The following is a 23,924-nucleotide window of genomic DNA, read 5'->3' as shown; positions in this document are numbered from 1 at the left end:
GCTCATCATAACTATGTACTTAGTTAGTTTATTTAATACCTAGGAGCAGAGAAGAAGATTTTCAAAGAATTCATGTATTTTCACTATATAATCAATAAAGCCCCCCCCCCCCCCCACCAGAACCATTGACCCTGAGGCCATAAAATTCATAATTTTGGTTGAGGCACTCTTGCTCATTATAACTATGCACTTAGTTAGTTTATTTGATACCTAGGAGCAGAGGAGAAGATTTTCAAAAAATTCATGTATTTTCACTATATAATCAATAGAGCCCCCCCCCCCAACACCAGAACCCTTGACCCTGGGGCTTTTAAATTCACAATTTGTGTAAAAGCACTCTTGCTCATCATAACTATGCACTTAGTTAGTTTATTTAATACAAAGGGGCAGAGAAGAAGATTTTCAAAGAAATCATGTATTTTCACTATATATAATCAATAGAGCCCCACCCTAACACCAGAACCCCTGACCCTGGGGCCATAAAATTCACAATTTTGGTAGAGGCACTCTTGCTCATCATAACTATGTACTTAGTTGGTTTATTTAATACCCAGGAGCAGAGAAGAAGATTTTCAAAGAAATAATGCATTTTCACTATATACTTATTTAGCCCCGCCCTAGCACTAGAACCCCTGACCCCAGGGCCATGAATTTCACAGTTTTGGTAGAGGACTCAATGCTGATTACAATAATGCAAACAGTTTGACTGCTTGATGTCCAGGAGTAAAGAAGAAGATTTTTAAAGATTGCATTAATTTTAGTGGTTTTGGCCCCACCCCTCAGGCCCCAGGGGGGCAGGGATCATGAAATTCACAATTTTTGTTCCCCTTCACCCATAGATGCTTTGTGCCAAATTTGGTTGAAATTGGTTCAGTGGTTGCAGAGAAGAAGCTGAAAATGTTTAAATGTTAACACACGACGCACGACGGACGACGACGGACGAAAACGGATAGCAATAGGTCACCTGAGTTTACTCAGGTGACCTAAAAATGGAAACAAGGGCGCAATAATCATCATCTAAGGTTCCTTTCTGTAGAAGTCGTTGTAGAACTTTTCTTGTGTGATTCCCTCCGATTATTTGAGTTTCTGCAACATTTCGATTTTAATGGAAGGAACAAGAAACAGGAAAAAGAGAGATTACTTGGAGAAGATGATAGCTGTTCACAATGCCAGACAGATGTAAGACATTTTAATAATTAAATCGGTTCTTTGTTAGAGGAATCTGCAAAATTTATACTTTCATGACTATTATGCTTTTCATAGTATACGTTACAATGTCTGAAATGTATTTAAGGAAAGAGAGGCGGTTTTACTACAGCAAGATGGAGAACGCAAAAAAACCACAACAAGAGGCCCATGGGCCTTATAGGTCACCTGAGCATTATGCAACAACTTTCCAGTGATTGAATTTGATTCATGTTTTAATCCAGATGCTATGACATTCACAATTTTGAAAGAGGCCCCATTGATCATCATAACAATACACTTAGCAGTTGCTTAGTTTGTTTACTTAATACCCATAGGCAGGGTAGGGGAACAAAAAATGCATTTCAAGTAATCAGTAATATTCAGCATGATCAGTAATGCCCCAATCACACATGAACCCCTGACCCTTAGGCCTAGATCCACACATTGCACAATTTTTGAAAAGGCACCCTTGTTTTTCAAAAATATTTGATTAATACCAAGGAGCATATTTTGAACAATTCATCCAGTTTCATTATATAAGTACAGCCCCCCTATCTCCTTTATGGTACCCCTGACCCTGGGGCCTTGAAATTCACAATTCTGGAAGATTAGTACCCTTGCTGATCATAACTATATAGGTAGTTCATCTGCTTAATACCAAGTAGCAGAGAAGAAAACTTTCAAAGATTCAATGTATTTTCACTATATAATCAATAGAGCCCCGCCCTATCACTAGAACCCCTGACCCTACGGCCATAAAATTCACAATTTTGGAAGAGGTAATCTTACTCATCATAACTATGTAATTAGCTTATTTCATTCCTAGGAGCAGAGAAGAAGATTTTCAAAGAATCTGTGTAATTTCACTATATAATCTATAGACCCCCCGTACACCAGAACTCCTGACCCTGGGGCCATAAAATTCACAATTTTGGTAGAGGCACTCTTGCTCATCATAACTATGCATTTACTTAGTTTATTTAATATCAAAGAGCAGAGAAGAAGATTTTCAAAGAATTCATGTAATTTCACTATATAATCTATAGAGCCCCCCCCCCCTACACCAGAACCCCTGACCCTGGGGCCATAAAATTCACAATATTGGTAGAAGCGCTCTTGCTCATCATAACTATGCACTTACTTAGTTTATTTAATATCCAGGAGCAGAGAAGAAGATTTTCAAAGAATTCATGTAATTTCACTATTATAATCTATAGAGCCCCGCCCTAACACCAGAACCCCTGACCCTGGGGCCATAAAATTTACAATTTTGGTAAAAATAAGGCACTCTTGCTCATCATAACTATGCACTTAGTTAGTTTATTTAATATCCAAGAGCAGAGAAGAAGATTTTCAAAGAATTCATGTAATTTCACTATTATAATCTATAGGGCCCCCCCCCCCCCACCCACCTACACCAGAACCCCTAATCCTGGGGCCATAAAATTCACAATTTTGGTAGAGGCAATCTTGCTCATCATAACTATTTACTTAGTTAGTTAATTTAATACCCAGGAGCAGAGAAGAAGATTTTCAAAGAATTCATGAATTTTCACTATATAATCTAAGGAGCCCCACCCCTACACCAGAACCCCTAATCCTGGGGCCATAAAATTCACAATTTTGGTAGAGGCAATCTTGCTCATCATAACTTTGCACTTAGTTAGTTTATTTAATATCAAGAAGCAGAGAAGAAGATTTTCAAAGAATTCATGTAATTTCACTATATAATCTATAGAGCCCCCCCCCCCTACACAAGAACCCCTGACCCTGGGGCCATAAAATTCACAATTTTGGTAGAGGCACTCTTGCTCATCATAACTATGTACTTAGTAGGTTTATTTAATACCCAGCACCAGAAAAGAAGATTTTCAAAGAAATAATGCATTTTCACTATATACCTATTTGGCCCCGCCCTAGCACTAGAACCCATGACCCCGGGGCCATGAATTTCACAATTTTGGTAGAGGACTCAATGCTGATTACAATCATGCAAACAGTTTGACTGCTTGATGTCCAGGAGTAAAGAAGAAGATTTTTAAAGATTGCACTAATTTTAGTGGTTTTTGCCCCACCCCCCAGGCCCCAGGGGGGCAGGGACCATGAAATTCACAATTTTTGTTCCCCTTTACCCATAGATGCTATATGCCAAATTTGGTTGAAATTGGGTCTGTGGTTTCAGAGGAGAAGCTGAAAATGTTCAAATGTTCACGCACGACGAACGACGAACGACAAACGACGGACGACGAACGACGACGGACGAAAAGTGATAGCAATAGGTCACCTGAGTTTACTCAGGTGACCTAAAAAGCACATGAGCCTAATTAGATGCAATGGACTAATGTAAGTTTTGAACTTCATCTACTTGCAGATCTAATGCAATGTGTCATTGATGGACACTTACAAACATATGAACCATAACTCATATTCTTTGAAAATTATCAACAGATGCTAAATTCCGATTTTCTTTTTATCTTTTTAACAGCAAAGACCAATATTCCCCATTTCACTGGCAGAATTCAAAAGATAATTAATTGATTTATTTACAACTATATATAAGCTTTTAAATCAATATTTTATAATTATGCAGCTATTAGAAATATCAACTAATATTTCTTTGTATTTAGGACATAGATCCTTCAACTCTTTTAAAGACTCATATTCAGGGGGTCTTACATCACGGCAAAGGCATACAGGGTTTCTTCATCGACTTGAATGAATACGTGCACGACTCAAATTTGGTGATAAACATTTTGTTGAAATCGTTCTTTTCGGCAATGGACAGAGTAGGGTTTAATTTTATTATTGTTCAACAAATTTACATAGAAAGTTATCTGTTTTGTTAGATTATTATGAAATCAAATTCACTGTCAAAATTTGATTGATCGTAATTATTATAATTCATTATGCGGTTTATCATGATTTATCATTTAATATTAAATTATTATTATTTCAGAATGGAAAATTACCAGATGTTCTATATATACAAGCAGATAACTGTGCAAGGGAAAACCAAATAAAAAATGTTCTTCCATTTTGTGAGTTGCCTGTCAGGCTAAAAGTTTTTTTTATGATGTATGTTTATATAAATTATCTCAAGTTCATGATCTCATTCAAGACATGACCTGTAGATATGAACACCATTTATTCATATCATTTAAAATATTCTTCAAAGGTTAAAGAGCAAAACAACAATTTTTTTTTCTCACAGTAAACTTAAAAATTTTAATAGTATTTCTATTTTAAATGCGTTTCCTGTAACTTTACAATAACAAAATTCATATACATGTATTTCTTGAACAATTTTAAAATTATACCGATTTATATGGCAGGATTTCCACCATTTTTCACCAAATTATGTGACATTTGTTTGAATTAAAGCTCTTTTATAAATACACAAGTCTTCTTAAAGGAGATAGAACCCATAAAGATTTTAAACCTTTGTAAGAAAGTCTCATGCGTGAATACTTTTTAAAATTATTCTTTCTCAGTTAATGATTTTATGATTTGATAAATAAAGATTTGTGGACGCAAGCAAAGAAAACGTATTAATGGGACTTTCCATCTGTAAGCATATACGGATTATGTTGTCCATAAATGTATTATTAGGTGAAATGTATAGGTACATCTGTCATTCCTCTACGTTGGGCATACACACGAGGACATAGATACGACCTTTTCTGTAATTGCAGACAGACTTCGCAAGAAGGATGCGGAAACACTTCCTCAACTACAAATGATTGTAAATGAAGGAAAAATTGTTCAAAGATTTTTAGACATTAAGACCTGGGTAAGTCTGTGCATAAATCAGATAAATCATGAAACCATGATTCAAAACCTCTTCAATTTCGATTTAAGAATGTAAAAGACACTAATGCAATAGTGTCCTACAGAGAAAACAGTCAGAGGCCCTGGAAAACATTCCATCAAAATGTTAGGCATCAATTCCAACCGGTAAACCAAAAGTTCTTACCTCCCCCCTTCCTTATTTCCACCTTTCTATCCTAAAGAACAACGTTGAAAAATACAGATGCCAGTTTACAAATGAATCCGTATACAAATGGTGGTGCAAATTTATATCAGAAATGGAAGAAGCTACCAAATCACCAGAAAGAATTAAATTGTATGCAGAGCGACAGACCGTCTGGCTGCTACCGTTTCCGATTGGTAAATCAACAAGACAGAATGAAAAGGAGGAACGCATCAATCTGGCATTGTTAGAGGCCTTTGATAAAGAAACGGATGAACAAACAGTATATAAATTTCTCAAATCTGCAATTTTGTTGCTATAGAGATTAATGCTTGGAAATACATATCTACACTATGTTCTATAGATATACATGTAGCTTAACTCATTAAAAATATATGATTTCAGGCATGTAGTGATCAGATAGGCAAAATTTGCTGAGCCAATGATAGCACAAATATTGGTTAACTTGTTAACGCCCCATTCAACACAACCCATCAGAAAAATAAAAAAAAAGACAGTGTGACCTTCAAACAAAACCAGTGAGACATGCGACTGTAACACACTGAAAATACCTCCCCTGATTGCGTAGCACCCAAATACACTGATATGTACAATTGTACCAATAACTTTGCGTACAGCCCCGGTCTGTTTAGCTAATGATTCTACCTTCCAGCCCCTGACGGGATGGTAACAAAAGTGAACTTGAGTAGTGAAATTAGCATGCAACCCCTGTTTGCAGGACATGACTTAACCTTGAGAGGAATACACTTCCAATAAGTAAGCAGGGTGAGGATTCAAAATTAAGCGTAGGAATGCGAATGTATTTTTATATGCAGAACGCCATCTACCAATATTTGTGATCTCTATTTCTGAGAACCCCAACGAAGCAGCGGTTGTCGCTGCACCTATTCTAAAACAAAATTAGGAGGGGGGCAATCAATCACGAGAGTACTTCCTGTTGATGACATTCCAGAGAAAATGAAAACAAGTGTAATGAATCTAGTTTTCCTGGATGTAAACATTGTTGTACATCACGTTGGATCGGCATAATATTTGAAATGGGTATGTTTTAGTGACATATACTGCAATGGTATGCATACGATAAAATAAATTACAAATGTAAATGTTCATTTTTATAGAATTTGTTTTATAGGTTTGTCCTAAATCTCATGAAGCTGAGAAATGGTGCTCTCATCTCTTAAACAGGGGGTCTCTATGCCGGAGACTTTATAATTTCGGCTGCTATTCTTTTTTCGGGAAACAATTTTAGAAAAGTGGAACTGTTTGCTAGGTTTCTGAAGTGAAGATTTCCAGGGCAATCAACATTCACAAGACTACAGAACAGATACGTTGTGCCAGCTGTTGATAAGCTCTGGAGAGCAAAACAGATGGAGATTATGGATGAACTATAACTGACAAAAACCTCATTATTCTTGGTAATGATAGTATTCTTAATGCAATATTGACTTATTCTAATGGCGAGTCCTCATTTATAAAAGTACACGTAACAATATTTTTTCAATACGACATACATACGTATTTCAGGAGATGGTAGAATGGACAGTCCTGGACATTTCGCCCAGTACTGTACCTACACTTGTATGAAGGATAATACCAAAAAATCATCTCGGTCAAGACTCTTGACAAGCGAGAAACAGAGGGGAACCTTGAGAAGGCCGGGTTCCTTCGATGCTTGCAAGAACTCCAGGACAATGATTTGGCTGTGACAGAGGTTGTTACAGATGCACATCTCCAGATAGGTGCCCTTATGCGTAAGCATTTTAAGTTGCACACTTGTAATATTCTGTATATATTTTTAATCTTCTTACTAGATCAAAAATGTACATGTACAATGATGTCAAAGCATTATGACGTCATACTTTGGTAAAAGTCATTTACATTAAATCAAGGTAAATAAGAAGAGTACTATTGTCTAGGCCTGAGTATCACCAGCTACATGTTCCTCACGATACGATACGTATCACGATACACTAGTGCAGTACAGCATGTATCGCAATACAGTTGCTAACAAATAACATGAGCATTACAAACATGTATTACATATATAATTGTGCTGTTTTCTTTTTGTTTCTCTTTTATATATGTTAAATAAATCTCAACAACTGTTCATACAAGAAGAAGATTTTTAAAGAATTTTCCTAAATATTGCTATGTAAAACTTGAACCAGCCATTGTGGCCCCGTCTTCGGCTCAGGTGAGCTAATAATAAAGCAAGGTCATTCTCTCTTTTTCCTAAATCTTATAAGGACTAAAAAGCTGCAAATATAGCTGGTTGTTGTTCAAGGAAACGCCCTATCGTGTCATAGGCCGAGTTCCATCGTGTGCAAACATCAATATTCAATTTATGACTGGGAAGTGATAGCAACCTTTTGATTTCTCACCAGGGTAGTTGGTGCTACTGATGATTTGTGGGAAAAAACGACAATTCTTCGGATTTTAGCTCATAACACTGAAACTTGCTGCACTTTCAAACCTCGTTAGGCAGCTAAATTGAGTGTATGTGCAAAGCACTTTACAAATGGGGACAGCTTACTTTCCTTAGCTGCTATCACAATGTTGGCTGCATTGTCGGAAACTAGAGCAGGGGCTTTGGAAGGTAAATTTCACCCATCGACAGCATTCAACAAAACCCAGGCGATGTTCACTTCAGTAGGGTTTTCCTCCATGACACGTGTCTGTAGGACAAAACTTTGCATATTCCAATCAGAATCAATGAACTGAGTAACAAAAGACTGTTTTGCTCGTAGTGTCCTGCTGAAAAAGATTTAAAACAAATGATATACTAACTCTAGCCAAAGTATGAATCAATGCTGATCCTAAGCCAAATATCAAATTTACAAGTATAATGCACAATGCATATGATAGCAAGGCACACTCGTAAAGCAGAACGTGAATGGATTAATTTGGTATTTATAGTTCAACTGGATACAAGATATAATTACATGACTTGAAAGAGTAAATGCCACTTTAACCCAAACGAGACGGTACAAAACCATGATACTGTAAAAATTGGTGAGGAAATTTGTCTTTTATTGCCCACACACAGCAACTTGGAATCACTCTTCTGACCCCAACTCCTAAACGTCCATGGTGCCACAGTATAAATTGTCTGTAGCCAGCATGTCTTTTCCCTTTGTTACAGTCAACATCTTGAGGGAGGGCAAGGATATCCTGTCTATTTGCAGGACCAGTTCTTCAAGCACGAGATGGTTGAAGTCCTATGAAGAGAGATGCATATATGTAAAAAAAAAAAAAGAAAAAAAAAAAAAAAAAAGAGAGACTACAAAATACCAATTTTTTTTTCATTATGCACACAGCAAAATTAAAAGATTTGTACCAGCAAAATTAAAAACAATGTACCGACAAGTAAGATCGACTGTTGTTTGGTGGCCTTCCACAGCATAGTCTTTCAACTTGCGTTGCCATTTTTCTGCATTTCATGCAGGTACACTCGGGGGAATTCCCACCAGGTTGAGGATGGTAACCACCACGTGGTATCCTGTCCATAACGTCCAGAAATAAACTTGGGTGATTTCTCCCTGTCGTTATCGAAAGGTCTTTTCTTTCCTGGTCACTCATATCTTTAATGCGCGCCTTAAAGATACCGGGGATGAAAAATACTTACATATACCCTATAAAAAATATAATCAATCATAAAATACTGGAGGTAAATTTTAAAATTGTAGTTTCCATACTTCAAATATCCTTCGACGCTCTAGGACAGCAACTGCTGCCACATCCCCTCTATGTTTACTTCTCCCTCCTCTTCCTTGAACGTTACCTCTTCCTATCCACCCCGGGCCCTTCCTCTTACCCTTATTATTGGACTTGATGTCGGACTTGATGATGTTGAGGCTTTCTTTAAAGTCAATGTGTTATCGATATTATTTTTCATCATTTTCACATTGAATTTCTTTTCTAATAGCACAGGAGTTCTGAAGTTTTTATCGTTCAATGTCATTATTGTTACACGTAATATAGTATTGCTTTTGCATTTTGTCCACTTCGACCAGCCCTACCAACCTCTTGAACATATTTCTCAATGCTTGTAGGTGGGCGAATGTGAATTACCCTAGAAACTGAAGGTGAGTTTATCCTCATCTCAAATGCTACACTTGCAAACACTAATATAAGTTTCGGATTTTGGAGGGAAAGTTAGGCCACAATGTGTTATTTCATTTTTCCTGAATAATCTTTATGATATTGCCCAAATATTTTGTTTTCATGTATTTTCTCACCTTCAGGACTGTATGCTTCATCACCAAGTATGTCTTGGCAGAACATGTAACTGTAACTTATGGCCTCTAAGTCACAATATACAATTGTAACAGGGTAATCAAGCTTGAGTTCTTTCAGCTCCTCACAAATACCTAACAAGATTTCATCACAATTCTCGTGTTTTTTGATGTTAGGTAGTCGGGTCCGAATTTCATGGGCCAAAATAAAAAATATCTTTGTTTCCTCTAACGCGACCGACCCAATTAAATCACGCCGACTGAAAAGATTTTTTGAAATGGATGATTCAAAATTTTTTTTATTGTCAACAAAGTTTTATAAAATACAATTTCATCAAAATCAGTTTTTTTTTCAGAACGGCCAAATTTGAGTTTTGATCTAATAAGAACTTCATCTATATGTACCTATGTTTACTATATGCCATTATGGAATCATTGGAGTTGCAACTATGTCTGCATATTCATCCTGATAAATATTGCATTTAAACGTTTCATGCCTTTATTTACGAGTTGAACTTCGTGACTATGACATTGTTTTATATAGCATTTTTTATCATTAATTTTGTAGATTCAGTTTGTTTCATTTAAATATTGTTAAAATTCTCTTTCCAGATAGTTTTGAAATCATAATTCAGGTTCCTGAGATTTGAACATTTCCCCATTGCTCCAAATTTAGACGTACTACGCGCTTATTTGCCATTGAGCAGTGGGGATTTTTTTTTTTGAGCCAGCATTATGCGCATCTTCTACGACACTAGACTTAAGTTTTTATGGTCCCTTTTGAAGGACCCGTTTTCAACGTTCCTCATTGGTATTTGAACCTGCAACTTAAAATTAGCCACTCACGCCTTAACTCCAAAGCAAAATGCTCTAGAATCACTGCAAATCTCATGGCCCTCAAAAAAAGTACATTGACTTTCTATAAGCACTGGAGGGTGATTAAAGGTTTGAAAAAATATACTGGGATGTCCAGTCTCTGCGTATTTGAGAATTTTGTCTTTTTTTATTCGATTTATTTAAATGTACTCTGGCGATATTTCACAAGTTCATTTAAATTACAGTTGTGAGTTAATTAATAATAAATTTTGCTTTTAACGGCATATGTATGATACTCAGTATTTTGTTCAAAAATCACTTTTGTACTTTTCTTATTTATAAATGTAATTTTCCAATAAATTTTTCAATGTATTTTCAAAGCTGCTGCCAGAAAATAAAATTGTTTACCTATTTTATAGATGCTTTGTGCCAAATTTGGTTGAAATTGGTTCAGTGGTTGCAGAGAAGAAGCTGAAAATGTTCAAATGTTAACGCACGACGGACGACGCACGACGACGGACGCAAACAGATAGCAATAGGTCACCCGAGTTTACTCAGGTGACCTAATAAATCTAGGAATCCCTATTGTGACCCTGCCCTTTGTGCCCTACCCCCAGGGGTCATGATTTTAACAATTTAGAATTTACACTACCCTAGTACCTTTCCACATAAGTTTCAGCTTTCCTGGACCACTAGTTTGCTGGCTTTGTGGAGGGTTCATGTTAGTCCCATCACTGGTTGTTACTCCTGTCGAAGCGATAGATGATGGACGGTTTGAATCTGTGTTGGCGATTTCCCTTTGTCGTGTGTGAAAGTTGTCATTGACGAAACACATTTCGATGTTCGGAAGAATTTGCTCAATACATTATTGGATCATGCTTTCCATGTCAATGTTTGGAAGTAATTGTCTGTGTTCTTGTCGTTATTGCTGGTAGCCTGCATTAGTGAGTCAAAAAATATATTATTTTAATTAGTGTAAGCGCAATTGAATCATCCTCATAATAACTATATAAACCAGAGAATTTTTCGCGATTAATACAGGTCGATAACTGGAAATCGGCGACATTGTTTACATATGGTGAAGGTTTATGTAGACCTGTAAATTTATTTGTCAGTTATAAATATACATGTATCTTTAAAATGTGTTTATCAATTTTTCTCCCGGTAGTCATGGCACCTCTTTGTGAAAATTCGAACTTTAAAGGCGGAGTGTTTGTAGTTATCCGCCATGTTAGTTTTTCTATACACTCTAGAATTCGGGCGCAACCAAGCGAGTAATGACGACGGCCTAAACCCCTTCTAGTGAAAATTGATCAATGTTTTCTCCATTTTAAACTGATGCAAACATTCCATTTATTAGCTCACCTGATTGAAAGCTCAAGTGAGCTTTTCTTATCACATTTTGTCCGACGTCCGTCTCTCTGTAAACTTTTCACATTTTCGACTTCTTCTCAAGAATAGCTGGGCGAATTTCAACCAAACTTGTCACTAAGTATATTTGGGTGAAGGGGACTCAAATATGTTCAAATTAAAGGCCACGCCCTCATTCAAGGGGAGATAATTGGGAATAATGAAAATTTGGTGGCATATTTTAAAAATCTTCTTCTCAAGAACCACTGTGCCAGGAAAGATGAAACTTCTGGGGATTCGGGAAACATCCTCAGGTAGTGTACATTCAAGTTTGTTCAAATCGTTACCCCCGGAGGTAGGGCGGGGCCACAATGGCCGACCTAAGTTTTACATATGGAAGTATGTTCAGGAAGTACTACGTAGATTCAAGTTTTGTTAAAATCATGACCCACAGCAATCTCTATCCAGAATTATCGTTCCCGCTACGCTCCCACTTATACCTCTGTTAACGTCTAAAAAAGTAGTTCCACAAAATCGGCTACACGTGACCATCACGTGTTGTTCAAAATGGCGACGACGCCAAAGAAGGAATCGAAAATAGATTGTTTTATTTGTTTTTCGCAAAATAATCGTACATATAAACTAAATGGAAGGAAGCTTTCATCAGAGAACTTTGAGAGAGAGTTGACCCTTCTATTACAGGATGATGAGGATAATCGTTTGGTCTCAAAACTGAAAGATGCTGATGCTGGTATATGTCGTAACTGTTACAGCAAAGTAAAGGGTTCATTTGATTTCATTCAGCAAGTGAGGTCTTCATGCAGGTCATTTTTAAATGAACCTTTTCATGTGAAAAGAACGATGCCTTCCCCCCTTACACCGAAAAGTATTCAAGTGACTGAGGGGTGTAAAACTGCGAACCCTACCGTCAGTGACGACACAGTACATGTAGTTCAACCCAAGTCAAGAAAACGACTAAAAGTTACGTTCGAAAACTCAAATGTCAAAATACAGCTCCATCTCAGGACATATCTTTACATTCCATGTCTACAGTGTCATTCGAGCATGGCTATGCTGCTGTGAATCCAGATATAAAAAAAGAAAATGTTGATCCTGCATTTCAACTTGTTAAATCTACATGGGAAAACCTTTTAAAGTGACAAAGAAAATAAAGGTCCATCAGCACTTGGAAATTCCTCTGACAATTTCTTTATTGAATTAAGAAATCAGTCTAGATCGTTGCTGTCAAGAACAACAATGCTTGCTTCTGTATTATTTAAATACAGAGAAGCTAACACTTTGGTGGAAAATGCGAACCTCCTTTTTCAAGATATTATATCAGAGATGAAAAACAGGTAAGTAGTTTTCATTCAGAATAAAATCATACGACAACGTTTATATACTTTTTATCGAAGTTTTAATGTAAGTCTTTAATATTGATGAGCATCAATATGGTAATATAATAAAACACAGGGCCATGATTTTCCTCTGATTCTGAACTCAATGAAGGACAGGTAGAACTAGATGCAGAGTGTGGTTTTCCTGCAACAAAAGAAATATTGACATATATATCTTCAATTTTCTGTCCAAAAAAAATCTAAATTAAATGTTTCATATGTTAAGTTAAAAAATATAGTCTCTAATACATGTATTCTGTCTGCAGATATTAAATTCCGTAATAGGTTATACTGTTTGAATAAATTAAAGAGTGAAGGGCTTTTATTTACAGCTTTGTAAATCTATTATTGTGATAGGAATTTCATGCAATAGCTGTAGGTTTTGAGTTTATACGCTCACTTAAGTTTTTCATGCATAGTCAAAAAACACAAAATGTTAATCGGGTCTACAGGTCGGGGACAAGCCCCCTCCCACTTCGTTATAGACCCCTTGGTCTTTTTTCTCATAAATTATCTTTCAATGTGATAACATCTATACCAACAATTCGAAAAATTACTTAAAACAAGTAACTAAAATCCACTCTACATTCTATATATATAAAACATTACTTAATACCCGGTATACATGTATATATATAATTATATATATAGAGAGAGAGAGAGAGAAAAAAATGTTAGTTTAAGCAAATTTTCTGATAAGATAGGATAAATTAATATATCACAAATGTGTCATCCATATGTAACTTACATGAAAAAAGTCTAAAAGGCCTGTGGGTTTACTTTGAGGGAGGGGGTTCCTGTCCAGAAGCACCTGTGATCAGGTCCAGTACAATTTCGTCATATAGATAGTTTTCGATAGGCCTAAATTTAGCGAAAGTTACCTCCCGTTGGTCGCCATATTGGAGGTCGACTCAGTGATTTTCCCTCTTTGTCTTACCAAGTTTAAGATGTTGTAGCAGATATATTTGGTGGAAAATCTTTAATAAATAATTTTTTTTAAAATAAATAACGCTTCCAAAAGTTTATATATTTCAGAAATATAATGATTTCTAATTCAAAATAGCAAATACAAAAATTTTTAAATTGGTTGAACAATGAAGGAATATGAGCATTTGGACCTCCAGTATGGCGGCCAACGGGAAATAACTCCTGGTGTATCTAAAACTATCTAGAGCACGTCACATATTATTCTCACATTATAAGGGCTTCCTACCAGCATGTAATAATTATTTTTAAAAATCATATATGGTAATTATGTGTTGTTTTATTAGCGTATATGATTTTTTAACTAAATAAAATTCTACTACACGCCAGGAGCAAGCCCCTGTGGTTAAATACACATGTACATATAGGGCCTAATGGTCTTCGTTCTCACATATTGTTCTCACATTACAAGGGCTTGCTACCGGGAATGTCAGACTGCTCGGCCCAACGACTCCTCGGCCCATCGATACCTTAGCCCATTGACATCTCGGCTCCGACGGCTCGGCCCAAATTAGAAGACACCTCGGCCCAACCAGAAATATATTATTTTGATTAAATGTATTTATTATTTATTATATATATATATTATTATTATATATTTATGAAACGAAAAAGAAAATAAATTTGATACATAAACAATCTTTCAAGACGGCAAATTGACCGTAATTAAAGAAAGACAACCAATTTGTAACTTGATTAAACTTGAGATGGCTAATAAATCTATGTATAATGTTACATCGTAATAAGCAACAAAGTACTTCAGTAAATAAATACATGTAGACCAGTTACCTCCCAATCAACGGATTGTAATATTCGATGTTGTTCTTTGGCTTGTTCGAAAATACTGAAATTATCTGCCTCTGTTTATCGTATATCTATAGTAAACGTATTGTGATTAATTATACATACATTAACATTACCAAAGAAAATACAGTCTAAATTAAAAATTAAACTAATTTAATTAAATTCAATTAATTTTATTCCTTGGGCCGAGCTATCTTCGGTATGGGCAAAGGTGTCAATGATTTTGAGCCGACCTGTCAGGGCCGAGGTGTCAACCAGCACGGGCCGAGGTGTCGTTGGGCCTAGAAGTCTGTCTACCGCTACCGGCATGTAATAATTATATATTTTTAAAAAATCATGTACGGTAATAATGTGTTGTTTTATTATAAGCGTATATAAATAACTTTTACACGCCAGGAGCAAGCCCCCTGTGGTTACATACACCATAGACAAATATGTCTCTGCATACGCATGCACTACTAGAGGTAACATATAAGTCACATATTGTTCTCACATATATAGCCTCCATTTTCGGGGGTAATTACTTTAATTCTTGAAGCTAATATTCATTTACCTTCACTGCCTGTAGCACAAGGGTGTTGTAAAAACAGTTGAGCGGTTGCATATATCTTTTTGCAAGTCTCGCACTCATAGTATGTTATCCCACTCGCCATGTTTGTCACGTGTCTCTGCCCACTAAACCTACCGTCAACACGAGAAGAGACGAGAGGTAATCGGAAGGTCTTCCGAAGTCGAAAAAAGTGCGTCAGGGGCAGAAGAAAAAAAAACACGACCTTAAAATAAATATAAGCACGTGGTCCTTCGTAGTCATCTGCGTATTTTTAAGAAGGGAAGATATCAGAGAAACTGATGCTAAAAATAAACCTTGATTAACCCGCGCTATTGTCGGTTTAATCTGCAGTTTCTCGACATAGGTAGATTTTGACACTAGGTTGACGTTAAGAATTGGGTTCCTTGTTTATTTTTTTTATCAGATGACATATAGCTTTAACCTGTCTGCGATAGCTATCACCAGCGAACGTGTGTCAAAGGAGGAAGGTGGTGACTTGTATTTTCGGCCATGCTGGAGTAAGGGGCAGATCATTCTATTCATTTATGAATTATCTACCCATGTTTTTTAACGTTAGGTTCCTGTCTAACTAAAAATAAATGGAATTAATATTCCCTGTACATAATATATTGTCATGCGTTGGATTATTTATCTGCTGATTTTTCCCCTATTTTTTTAATACATTTCAAAAACAACTAGCTCGAATTTCTTCTGAATAATTTGAACTACTGCCCTTTGCGAACTCCTGAATGTAAAAACCTTTTCTATCGATTTTTTAAAGACAAAATATTTCAATATTCAAGATTATTAACGGTATAATTTTCATGAAGTGCTGCAAATTAAAATATTCATAGGTTATTTCATTTGGTCAGGTACCGTTCACGGTAGCTCAGTCGGTAGAGCGCTCGCTCCGTGATCGGGAGATCGTGAGTTCGTATCTCAGCCGCGACTGACCTAGTCGTTAAAATGGGTAGCAACTGTTCCTTCGCCATGCGCTCGACACTTTGAAGTGAAAGTTGCGGGTCCTTCGGATGAGACCTTAAAAACCGAGGCCCGGTGTCAGCGGCAGGCGTTGGCACGATAAAGATCCCTCACTGCTCAATGGCCCTGAGTGCCGAGTAAAGGTCAAAATTTGAAGCCCTTCACCGGCATACGGTGACGTCTCTATATGAGTGAAAAATTCTCAAGAGGGACGTTAAACAATATACAATAAACAATCATTTGGTCTGGATGAGTGGATCAGTCACACTCGCAGACTCATGGTCGTCCACTGATATCGATATCCTATCCCCTACGCCAAGAAAGCTTTTTCCACTAAAGAAGATAAGAGAATTACACGCTTAGTTTGGACTTTCAGTAAGGCATGGCATTCTCGACGTTACCTAATTAGCTTCTGAAATTTACACAGCTTCCCTTCACTGTTGAAATATACATATGATAGAAATGCAGCCGAATGTAAACTGGTGTAGTAAATAGCCAATTAAAAGTTCTCTCACGGCACAGAGGTGGGGCATAAGTCGCCTGATCGTTATCAACAACAATTTTAAGTTAATTTCTTAACCAATGAGAATCTACTAGTATTCGCCATTACGTTGCACCGAGAAAGTCACGCCCTACTGAAGTCCAAAGATAGGGTAAAATACTTCTAAATATACAGAAACTGAATCATGTAGCAAAAGGGTATTAATATTATATAAATATAAAATTAATAATTTGAGTTTAATTTGATTTTCAGTTACGCAGCACAGTTAAGGTTACACGTAAGGAGGCGGGGCCTAATTTGTACGGGAAATGTTTACTATGACGTCACAGATAATACAAGGTCTTCAAAATACCACAAAATGAAATTATTTGCTATTTCAAACAGCTGGACAGCTGTATACTACATACAAACTTAATATTACATGCAGTTTTGTCGTTTGTTAAATCCAACACAACAGTATATCGCAATGCACTTGTCAGTCAATCAATGTGACGTCATCTCGCAAAAATGACGCAGTTTGTATACAGTGTTAGGATGTTATGTATGTTAATTAGTCTGACCCTTTTGTGTACTTGTGCATTACGTCATCACTTTATGTTATTCAATAAAATGTTGAACTGAAACATGGTGTCAGAAGTGAAGCTCTCAGCAATACGCCACGACACCTGATTACTGGACAGTGCAGGGACAAATTCCATACGACTTTTGAGAAAGCTTAGCCAAGATATCGGGTATAGTAGCACAGCCCCGAGAATCCTTGTATTTCCTTCACTTTTGCTCGTTGAAGCAAAACGTCCCAGCATCACACGTGGTTGGCACGCCGCCATTTTTTTCTACCCAAGAATGCGCATACTTCTGTTATGGTGTAGAACTGACATTGTGTTACAATAAACTGTATGAAACACTCATGCAATATTAATCTACATTTATATATGAGACGTACCTTTGATACTCATACATTTTTTGCCATACAAAGCCATGGAACTGTTCATACTCATAGTCATAGCACAATGACCTCTAAAGACTTACCTGTACCAGCCGCTATGGTAGTGAAAGGTGACATCAGGGGCAACTGGAAAATTTTCAAATCACAGTAGGCCAATTATAAAATTGCCACAGGCCTTGTCAAGAAGGAGCAGCCTATTCGGATAGCAACAATACTGACAGTGAGATGGGTAAAGACTGTTTCCAAATATATGAAAACTTACCACTCAGTGTTCAAGACAGAGAAGATATTGACAAAATTCTAGAAGCATTAGACGGTCACTTCATGCCCAAAACAAATGTGATCTATGAACGATATATCTTTACGATTACTTGTGCAGACTACGAGAACTTGCAAAGACATGTGAATTTGGTGATATTATGGACCAAATGGTTCGCGATAGGATAGTTCTGTATAAATGTACTTTACCTGTTCATATTGCTCTTTGCACTCCGACAAATGACTTCGTAGTAAAACTATTGGAATTTTCTCTCCACATGCTTTGCATACTTCTTTTAAACAAAATTCTGATGGCTATAAAATGTTGAAACAAAAAGACATAGTGTATATACATATTTTTTTTAGACCTATGGCAGAAATTATGTTTGTTTCTATTGTTAAAATTACATATATATGGCTTTTCTTCTTACAATCTAATTAAAATAAGATATTCTGCATCCACTACCTCTTCTTAAACATCTAACAATATCCCATTCGGGGTCATGTCAGCTAGAGTGACCATCAGTCGATGAGACAGTTGCCTCTGAAATCTTTGCTTATATTCGGATGGGTTTCCTCTTTTCACTGCCTAACTTAAACGCCCGAGGAGTTGCATAGAAAACGAAATATGCATTGCAAAAGCTGTATTATGTATAAATGGAGACATGCAGGATATATTATATAGTTTGTGCTTTAAATTTCGTATGCGTTGTTCAGGTAAGGATGTCAGAATGCAATAATTTTATACCAAAATTACTTTAATTCAACGTAAACATGGTTAGACAGTATCAATATTGAATATGTAGCTGTACATGTGGAACTAATTTTAGAATTCTTGACCGAAGCTTGTATTTGATTGGCCAAAATGTTTGTGTTTATTCATAATCAAAAGGTCGCTCCGACTTAACCCGAATGGGATGTTGTTAGATGTTTGAGAAGCGGTAGCGGATGCAGAACATCTAATTTTAATGAGATTGTTTTTCTTGCATTTCACATTTAATTTTTTCCCCAATCTGTGGGCCAGACATATTATTTTCATTACAGAAAAAGGCCATGGAAAAATAATTAATTGCTGCATTTGAATTTACAAAAGGCCCTCTGACCATGATGCTAACCCAAGTAACTTTGGCCATTCTATTCTTCAACAAATGTTCCCTCTTGTAATACTTATTGTATCTCTGCGCTACTTCCAGGAATCATTACTTGAACAATTTAAAATGTATACTACCAAAGGAAGATATTTTTTACACTCTATCAATGTAAAAATTTGATTTCCTATTGTACCCCTTACCTTTCCCTTTGGACCATGGATTTGAACAATTTAGATTCTACACTACCCAAAGATGCTGCCCTTTATGTTTTACCTTCTCTGGCACAGTGGTTCTTGAGACATTTTTTTAAATTTCTCCAATATATTTTTCAATGTTAAAATTTTGACTCCACCCTATCCAGGGGGGGTGGGGTGGGTCATAATTTGCACAATTTAGAATCCACACTGCCCCAGAATGTTTCCCTGGCCCAGTGGCTCTTGAAAAGATTTTTACTGACCCCACCCTTTTTTGTCCTTTCATGATTATCTCCCCTTGTAAGGGGACTTCATTTAAACTTCCAGTCACCCAAGGATACTTTGTAAGAACATTTATTAAAATTGGCCCAGTGGATCCTACGAAGAAGTTGAAAATGTGAAACATTAACATTAAACTGTAGGAGGAGTAGCAATATGCAAGAATTTCACAGAAATTTCTATTTTTAGTAACCACGGCAACACACTGTTCATCGAAATCAAAAAACGAAGCATAGAATTATGTATCTAAGTGTTGTCTACTACAATAGGGACAGTAATTATCAGTAAATGCCAGCACTTGTCTAAGTTTTTCAGCAGGGACAGTAAACGGGTCAGTAATTGTCTAAGTTTTTCAGCACCGACTAAGATTGTCAGCACTTTTCTAAGTTTATCAGTACCGGCAGTAAAAAAGGTCAATAATTGTCTAAGTTTTACAGTAACGACAGCAAATTGTCAGTAATTTTCTAAGTTTGTCAGTAAAAAATGGGAATGTCAGTACGTTTCTGACTTAGTAGTGGTAGCTCTTCTGGTTTGTACTTATAATAAGGAAAGAGAAAAAGTAGCAGTTTAGACTTAAAACTTTACAAAAGCAATAAACACAATAATGATCCTTGATAAATTGATATTTAATAGAATTATTTATAAACAATATATATTCTATCCCACTTTGTCCCTGTTTAATTATTGTTACTATTAAATTTGTTATATGACATGGAAATTTGCATAATTCTGTTGTGGGGTAGCATTTCTAATTATAGAAGTTTTGGTCAGATAGGGGAGATGATATTGACCAATGGGAATAAAGTACTGAGGGCATTGATGCCTAGAGTGGGAGACTGTTATCGTTCTATTTGCATCTAGACGCTTGTGTTTGCAGCTATTATTTTTGTCCATTTTTCCATATATTCTACTGATAATCAGATTAACGCTATGCAATGCATATTTTAGTATTGTTACTTGGATATTTGAATAGCTTGTGGATCTATTCTGGACAGATTTTATTTGAAATCGGGATAATTGTGCTTTTCTAACTTGATTCAGTGACTGGACTATGGGACGCCATGGGACCTAAGCGTACAAGATCTGTGCCCTACCAGTGGCGGATTTAAGGGGTGGGGAGCGCCCCCCCCCCCCCCAAAAAAAAAAATTGTCAAAATTTACTTAAATCAGTTTCGTCTACAAAATGTAAATAGGTATACTTGGTAGACCTCATTTTTACCCTACAAAATCTCGAAAATCCAGGAGCCCCCTGAGCCCCCATCAGGGCTTTACCTTGGATCCACTGGGGGCATGAAGGCGGCCCCAAACAGCCCCTTGCCTACTTTTGGCGCCCCCTCTAACTTCAGTTCCTGGATCCGCGCCTGCCTACAGTTATAATCCTGATTTACCGGAAAATTAGACTTCCGCACAATTGAAGGATTCTTTAAAATATCGCGGGATCGCTTTCTCAGCCGGTGCTCGTAGATCAGTGCTGATTCGTTTATATTTAGACAGTGTAGCAAGTGCGCAATCCCACAATGCAACGGGTCAGCTTAACGGAGGCAGCGACCCCTCCATCAATGCTTCGTGACCCCACAATTCAATGGACCAAAATAGCAATGGCGGCGACCGTCAAAACAACGAGCTGGTGGACAATATAGTTGAAGTTTTTTACAGTCTTCTCACTATGCACTTCCTCTCTCTTCTCATTTGTAGAAATTGCATGATGAAAAATTTTACATTTATTTCATTGGTTGAAATGCTGTTCAAGGCAAGGGAGATAACTTTCTGATGATCTAATATTCGTACGACTTAACAATTTTGCAAAATTTTCAATCTTTAAAAAATGACAAAACGAACAACAAAATCAGCAGTAACTAATTCTAAATAATGCGATATTTTTTTTACAGCAATAACTAAAAAGGTCTCTTTAATTTTATTGTAAATAAAATTTGATTATAATTGTTTGCAGGCTTTACACGTTGTTATTATTTTTTCCCCTTTCTTGTTTGAAGAGTCGCCCGCGTGGCGCAGTGGTTAGAGCGTCTGCTCTAGAGTCGCGAAGTAAGGAGTCAATCCTTACGTCGCGGGTTCGAATCCAACTGTGGGTCGTGGAGACCGTATAAACCCAGGTCCCGTGTCGCAGTAGGTGCTGGCACGAAAAAGATCCCTCCCTCCTCAATGGCCCTGAGTGTCGAGTATAGGACAAAATTTGCAGCTCTCCACCGGCAAGTGGTGGCGTCTCAATGAGTGAAAAATTGAGGAGAGGTACGTTAAACAATATACAATCAATCTTGTTTGAGGAAGGTACCGGAATCAGCCGAGGTGTGCCGAAAGATCTCGGCCAGTCAAAGTTTACGGAGATGACCGAGCGACAACCGTGGTGGGGCTAATGCCAGTTGAAGCTAATGCAGAAACACAAAATCATGAAATTCAAAAGAATAATAGGACCTGTTAGGTGTGGATCAGTTAACAGCTTAAGGTTGTTGCTAAAGACGGTAAGTTTTTTTATAAAGCTCTACTTGTCTTACATCAAAGGTTAATTCAATGACACGGGGAGCTGGTTTACAGACGAGTGCGAATGCTGTTAGTAATGCCGAGAGTCAACTTGGCCAAGAAAGAACGTCCGCGACCACTACTACTAGTTCTCGACCCCGGAGAACACAGGTTTTGCCCGCATTTCAGCATCAACGACCGGCTCAGCGGAACAAATGACGGAACTCCGAAGAACCCCCTTTGGATTTTCGGCCAAGTCCCTTCCTTTGGTGGAAACGATTTCACCGCAACTTCGTCAACAAATCACAGCAGGTAAGGACGTCAATTTAGCTCCACTGTTGATTCCTTACTACTCACCTCCCGATGAAAAAGAGGAAAATAAGAAGCCTGATAAAAGACTCACGTTCTCTTACTATTGGGGAATTTATCCAGGCTTTTGGGATATATAAAAACATTATGGGCCAAGCATACCCCCAGAGAAGACAAGAGCTTAATTTTTACGAACGGGATATCTTTGATATGGCTACCCGATATCCAGGAAAGGGATTCTATGAGTATTATCGACAATTTAGCCTCATGGCCGCATCACATCTGAAATACAACAATATTTTAGTGGACTGGTCAGTCCGAAATAACACGTTTTTGTAACCTGTTCGCAAACAAAAAAGCCCAAACCTGTGCCACATGCAATAGATCATAGCATTTATCTGGATTTTGTCCGTTAAATGGTTCTGCTGGAGATAAAAGACATGGAGACATGGACTCTTATGGAAGAAAAAGGCATTTGCATGACGGAGCAGCTGCATTAACATGTGAGATTGGACAGTATGTGCAGATCAGATCTCACCATGTGGTCAGACTTCTTACAATCCTGGAATGGAGTGTCTTTTTTCATCGACGATAATGTTACAGACGCTGCAGATATGCAGTTATTCACAGATGCTACCCCTACAGCCTTTGGAGGTTTCTATCAAAACAAATGGTTTCAAGGAGAATTACCTGCTGACCTTTCAAAAGAGACAACATCTATGGCATTCTTTGAGCTCTATTCCATTGTTATGACTGGTCTTCCATGGCCATGGGGTCATGCATGGCCTAGGAAACGCATTCTTTTTCACTGTGATAATCAAGCAACAGTTGATATTATAAAGAAAGGGAGATCAAAAGCATTATGAAATTAATGAGAACCTTAATCTTTCATGCAACATGCAATCACTATGTTATGCTGTACATATTGCTGGTGTTAAGAATACTATTGCAGATTCTCTTTCTCGTTATCAGATGAAGAAATTCCGGTCCCTTGCACCACAAGCAGATTAGAATCCAACGCCTTGCCATAATCATTTCGTGTTGCTAAAGAACTAAAAGATCAGCTCCAGTTTATGTGGGACTCATCCTTGTGCAGTTCAACCAAGCGAAGGTAGAGCTCAGCTTTACAGTGTTTTCTGTTCTTGGTATGCATGAGTGGAATCGTGTTCCATTCTTCTCGTCTACCTTCAGTAAATGAGTTTGGTAGTGTACTTTGTCACTTTATGACATTGTTAATCTTTTTTAGAACTAAAATATGACACAATTAAGTTGTATTTAGCAGTTATTAGGTATTATTATATAAGATCAGATTACGGTGATATTTTGAATGGGTGTGATCAGCTTCATTATGAATTGCGTGGTATTAAAAAGATCTCAGAACATATTTTGAAACAATTGTGGCAGGTAATAGAAAAGGGGGCTTTTTCTTCCTTTGTAGATCTTCTGTTAGAATGTATGTTTTCCTGTGCATATTTTAAGTTTCTTAGATGTGGAGAAATTACCTGTCAGAAGGCTAATTCTGAACATTTTTTTTAATTACTGATGTCAGTTTTGGAAATGCTTTGTATGTATTG

General features: G+C 37.0%; 2 pseudogenes; one reads left to right on the top strand and one right to left on the bottom strand.

The window, feature by feature from the left end:
• The first annotated feature begins 5,273 nt into the window (after positions 1–5,273).
• LOC134254448 (uncharacterized) lies at positions 5,274–7,568 on the top strand (annotated as a pseudogene).
• A 578-nt stretch (positions 7,569–8,146) lies between these two features.
• Positions 8,147–8,925, bottom strand: LOC134254451 (P2X purinoceptor 7-like; annotated as a pseudogene).
• Between the last annotated feature and the right edge of the window lie 14,999 nt (positions 8,926–23,924).

Source organism: Saccostrea cucullata, unplaced genomic scaffold (assembly GCF_032062105.1).
Source record: "Saccostrea cucullata isolate Sc308-1 unplaced genomic scaffold, CSIRO_AGI_Scuc_v1 ctg1348, whole genome shotgun sequence".
In the NCBI taxonomy this organism is placed as follows: domain Eukaryota; kingdom Metazoa; phylum Mollusca; class Bivalvia; order Ostreida; family Ostreidae; genus Saccostrea; species Saccostrea cuccullata.
Note: the sequence above shows the minus strand (reverse complement) of the source record. Positions and strands in the feature narration are given on the sequence as shown.